The sequence below is a fragment of the Neomonachus schauinslandi genome, chromosome 9, assembly GCF_002201575.2.
Source record: "Neomonachus schauinslandi chromosome 9, ASM220157v2, whole genome shotgun sequence".
NCBI classification, from domain to species: Eukaryota; Metazoa; Chordata; class Mammalia; order Carnivora; family Phocidae; genus Neomonachus; species Neomonachus schauinslandi.
The window spans coordinates 101,678,319-101,684,318 of NC_058411.1; positions in this window are offsets into that span (position 1 = coordinate 101,678,319).

The following is a 6,000-nucleotide window of genomic DNA, read 5'->3' on the forward strand; positions in this document are numbered from 1 at the left end:
GGGGAAGAACCCTTCAGTACCCACAATCGTTGGAACCCTTCAGTAGAGAATTCAACTCATGCCTGTTTAGCGTGATGTGGCTATTTTAGGAAGCCCAACAAGATGGGGTAGCAAAGGAATACTCATCTAGTCACTGGCCTCAGAGAAGAGGGACCATTAGCTTCTCAAGTGTCCAGTGGGTGACTTGGGGTTCACAGAGGCAGACCCACAATACCAGGGGAGGCCCTGAGAGGACAGACAGATAACCCAACCTTCTGCTCACTCCTGTAGATGAGTGGATGCTGCCTTCTGAAGAAGGATGGGCGGGGGGGGGGGCGGGGGGGGCACATCTTCGTAGCTTCCCTGACTCTCCCCAGCACATGATACACCATTGTTACTTTCCTCGTCTACTTCCTCTCTTAGATCCTACACTCTTTGAAGGGAAGAGAAGATGTCATTCCTAGCACAGGCTTGGTATGCAGTAGGTACCCAATACACGTTTGAGGATATGAATGTGATTCCAGAAGGAGGTGCCTTCGGTCTCCTCATGAGAAGAAAACCCAGAGCAGCTGGACTGGAACCAGCTATGAGGCAGCAATGAGCAAGTGAGAGATGCTGGCCCAGGAGCTCAGAACAAAATGTGCTAGTCAATGAACAAAAGTCATGGTAGGCCCCTAAGGAGCTCAAGGCCCTGAACTTGGTACTGGGAGAAGACAGAGAAGGAGGGAATCTCAATCCTGGCCTTCAGGGAGTTTCTTCAGGATACCTGAGGGGGTCAAACCTGTCCAAGGTGAGTTCATGGGCATCTCTGTGAGGTTGGGTGACACCTAACATCTCGGGAGCAGGACAAGGATTCTGCCCAGGTTTCTAGCTCCTTCGCCAGTACTGGCCACTTTCCTCCTCTCCGGGCCAGGCCGAAGTGCCGAAGAGGGCTGGCAGGGTCCCCTCCAACTGAGGAGACTTTTCAAACATGTGGGATTGTCATGGGGCCTTCCAGGGGTGGCGAAGGTAGCTGGAGGGGAGAAGGGAGGAGAGGGGAAACCAGGGGCGGGCAAAGATAAGTTATACGTGGGGCAACGCACTGAGGGTCTGGATGGTGCCACGGGTTAGGTAGGAGAACAAGGTGGGCCAACGCTGGAGAGGCAGCTTGGGGCTTGGGAGCCCAGAGCCTTGAGTGTCCCGCTTAGAATATGGCACTTCACAAACCAGTTTCTTCATACAGTTCGGGGGATGAGGGAGTTTACATTTATTCGTGTCATTATTTAATTAATGTCTGTCTCTCGCAGTGCGAGCCCCATGGGGGTGGGGTGGGGCGCTGTGCCTGGAGAAGTGCCAGGTATGGAGCAGGCACTTAGTAAGTGTTCATCTAATAAATGATGTGCTTTTCAGTTTGCTTTTTGTGTTAGATTCCAAGGCAGCCTCAGGAGCCAGGCAGGCGTAGCCAGGCCGTGCCAAGCCTTGCAGCAAGTCCTCCTCCAGTCCTCAGTAGCTCATTTGAAGCAAGATAACTAAAAAGCAGAATAAGTTTGGCCCCCGTGGTAGCAGTGTCTTCTAAGACCCTCATGGCCCAGTCATTGTGGGCACTGCTGGTGGCCAGCACCCAGAGGTCTGCACAGGGAAGGGCCAGGCCATGCTTCTCTAGGTCAATCTGGCTCTCCTGCTGGTTGGACCAGGACATTTGCCCACTTTGACACCTTTCTCTAAGTTCAGCATCCAATCCCCAAACAGGACCTCCCCTTTCCTGTTGCCTGAGGCCCCAGGAGAACGACTCTCCACCCCCTCCCTGCTCTACCCCTACAGGCCCAGTGTGCTCACCCTCTCAAGCTGGCAGACGCCCTGCCCCTGCTGGAAGGTCACCCCCAACCATGCCTCCCTCCAGCTCCCTGGATTTTCCAGATCTAGACTCAGAGTGGCCAAGTGAGTTGAAAAGAAAAAAAATATACATCCTCCCTCCATGCCCAGACTCCTCACACTTGAGCTGGGGAAGTGCCAACAAAAACAGCATGATGTCATCCCCACCCCACCCCACCCCCACTGATCCTGTTAATTCCTTTTCTGCCAAATATCAAGTCTTGGTTTTTATTTAAAAGTGATTTTATTGTCAGAGGCTGGTTAGAAGCTCTGAGGGCTATGTTGGGAAACCCGGTGGTGTCTTTGATGTGTAGAGTGCTACAGAGACCTCAGCCCCCTGAGCCCCAACAAGGAAAGAAATGGGATTTGCAGAAGGCTGGGAAGCTGGAGGAATGCTGTGTCAGACAGTGTGCTTTACCAATGGCATCTGGTTTTGCATTTCGCAACCAGCTCACCTCTGCAAGGCAGCCTATGAGAGAGGATTTCTCAGCCTCTAAGGGGCCTGTGAGAGCACCACAGTCCTGCTCTGGACCACCTTTCCTGCCCCCATCATCATGAAGGAACAATCTCCCCTCTGTTGAGGTGCCCTGCCCACACTCACACTCCTATCACCAGGTATCCAAATCCCAACCCATTCCAGAAGGGCTGCCTTCAAGAGGTGAGGTGGACTTGAGGCCAGGAGGCACAGGTTTGAGGCTCAGCTTTGGGCAGCTCTGGAAAAGCCACTTCACCTCTCTAGGCTTAGTACCTCATCTATACAACAAAAATATGAATACCTGCCCTATACCACATATGACCACCCAAATGTCCAAATGAAATCATGTAGCTTCCAGAGCTCTACAAACTATGAAGAGCCTTGTACTAAGGCCAAGCATCATGGTGAGTTGGGTAAAGTGCCAAGAAGGGCTGGAGCAGCGAAGAAGCTGGAGGTGTGTGCAAGGGGGTGATTCCAGTGAAGGACCGTGGAATCTAGGACAGAAAGATAGGGAAATGAAGCTAGGAGGACACTGATGGGTAGTGAGAAAGAACTGGGCCCAGTAGGTCTGGGTTCATGATGAGGACAAAGAATTGTTGTAGGAAGGCCAGAGGAAGCTGGAAGGACAGGAAATGATGGCCAGAGAGTGAGATGCTGAGTTTGGGATTTGGGAGGTATGCCCTTTTGGTGTTGGGAAGAGAGTGGGCAGCTGAGATATGAAAGTGTTCTTGGCAACAAGGTCCAGATTGGGATCCTAGAAAAAAATCATCCTCAGGGATGATGAAGGCCCAGGAATGATGGGGTGGAAGGGGCATCTAGGAGTCCAGAAGCCAAGGTGGTTGGTGATTGGGTAGGTTGACCAGGAGAACTGGAGAACATCAGGGAAGGGGAGGAAGCTGAATGGTATGAGTCTAAAGGAGCAGGGGCTTTCACAAGATGAAGGGGAGTATAGGAGTGGCTTGGGGAACCAGGAAGATTTCAGACTGACACCCCAACTCTGAGGAAAGTATAGGGTAATAGCAGCCCCCACCTGAGAGGACAACAGGCTGAGAGAAGGGAATGTTCCAGAAAAAAAGGCAAAGGATACAGAGGATTTCCTGTCATGGAGCAATGAGAAGATGAGGGGGAACAAGCCAGGGACCCAGTCCAGTGAGATGAATAGAGTAGTGTGGGGATGGAGTCTGGGGGCCAGTGGGTACAGGAAGAGGCCTAGGTTACTGGCTGAGGCTGAGGAGAATGGGGATGGATAGGATGGATGTGATCCCTATGGTCACAGGGCGGGGGGGGTGGGGGGTGAGGACGTGAAGCTGAGGGCTTCCCACAGTGGCTTGGCCACAGCGTGGGTCTGGGCAGACCAGCCTTGACTGAGCAGTTATCCAAGGGCACGTCCATGGACCTCACATGGTGGGTGGGGGATCTTCAGACAACTGCTCCAGTGGTGCCTGTGAGAAGGGACCATGGCCCCACAAGCTGGAGGGGTGGCCCAACCGGGGACTAGGTGAGTTCTGAGGTTCAGCCCACCTCTGCCGCTCTGTGACTCACGCTTCATGAGTTGTCCCAAGGACGGGCCCTAACTCTGGACTTGAGACTGTTGTCATTGCTCAGTTTCTAATTTCAGCTAGTGCAAGTGCCTTGACCACAAAATGCTGAGAAAGGAAGTGGGTACCCCGGCCTTCCCCAGAGGACTGAGCATAGCCGCCCAAAGCCCATCCCACAGGGAATCAGGAGGGGTCTGGACTGATGGAGAGGAGGGAACATACAGAAACCCCTTGTTCACAGGGCTCACAGGGGACTGTGGAATCAGAGATCTTAAAGCTAAAGGTGATACTGCTATTTCTGCTGCAAATAATGGCCACTACTACTTATTGGGCACCTTCTGTATGCTAGGCATATTACATGGCCTGGCTCATTTATTCTTCACACCAGCTTAGGGAGGTGGTATTCTCACCCTTGCTCTTACAGATGAGAAAATGGAGGTCCACAGAGATGAGGAACTGGCTAAGTGGTGGGGACTCAACCCCCACACCACATTGACCTGACTGCAAAAGACTTTCTTATCCAGGGATGAGAAAATTGCAGCTCCATCATGGGATGTGGCCCATCCTAGGACACTCAGAAGGCCAGGGGCAGAGCAGGACTGACGCTCAGGTCTTCTGACTGCCATTCCACAGTTCTTTCCATCCCACTGTGCGGAGACCACTTAGAGTATCCATCTTTTTCCCTAGCCAAAGGACATTTTCCACCATTCACAAGTACTCTTATGTGAGGTGAGATGTGTGGTATCCAGCCTCCAAGAGAGCTCACAATGAATCTCGCCTTTAGGTATTCACCCTGTGTGTAGTCCCTCCCTGCCTACTGGGTAGCTAATAGGATGTTATAGAAATGACCGTGTGCTTTCTCTCAGGGAAGCCAGCCACCATGTTGTGGGGACGCTCAAGCAACCTATGGAAAGGCCCATGTGGGGTAGAAGTGAAGGCATGTGTCAAAAACCAGTCCTGACTTGGTAGCCTTGTGAGTGAGCCACCTTGAAACCACATCATCATCCAGCCCCAGCCAAGCCTTCAGGTACTGCAGCCCCAACATCTTGACTTCATGGAAGACCCTAAGCCAGAACCCATGTCTGGTATTTTCACCATAAGCATCTTCACTGCAAGCATGTTTGCCGCATAACTAATTAGCTGTAAGGCAATTTTAACATAAAAGATAAAAACACAAAAAACAAGGGAGGGACATTCATTAAAAAGGACATAATGAAACATGAAAAATGAATAACAAGATTTTTAAAACTTCAGTGTGAAATGCAAAATATTTGAAGACATTTAAAATGTGTATAGATTCACAGCAATTCTGTACCAAAAAAAAAAAAAAAGGTTTTATCTTGTGGATTTTATCTAAGCACTTGTCTTCATTGTCTTTCATTAAAAGAGATATTATACATCTTGTTTGCTTGTTGATTCATCTCCTTGTTCAGCACACACCTTTTTTTTTTTTTTTTTTGCTAAAATTTCTGTCTTCATTAAGAGAGGTATCAGTTTCCAAATACTAGGATGTGTATTTGTCACTGAGCTTTGAGTTGCTTCGTGAAAGCCTCCCACTCTAGTGAGCCTTGTCTGTTCACGTCTGTCACATGTCCATTGATAGACATCCTAAAGTTCCATGGGAAATGTAGGTTCAAAATTCTGGGCCACTGTATAAACCATGATGAGGGCTGAGATTTACATAATATAAAAACAGGAGTACTGTCATCATTGGGGAAATGAAACCAACTGTCCGCCAGTGATGAAACAAACAAACTGTCAAAACAAACTGTCAACCAGTTTTTTTTTTCTTCTACAGCAAACTTGCCTTACCACCAAGGAGCTGGAAGGCGAAAATGCTTGTGGCTTACAGAGAAATTGCCTAGAACTGCCCGAACAGCCACATTAAGCCATTCCTAGATTCCTGCCCTACAGAAACTGTGAGAGATAATAATTGTTTACTGCTTTGAGGCATCACACTTTGGGGTAATTGTTAAACAGCAACAGGTAACTAACACAGGCGGGCAGACCTCTACTGGCTCATGTGTCAGGATTTGGTGAGATTCTCCTTGACATTTCTACTCTCTGTGTTGGGAAGTCCTTCATCTTGAGAGAGGTAGACAGAAGCCCTGGTGCCTCCCTGTCCTCTGTAGAGCTGGGAACAGAGACTGGACAACC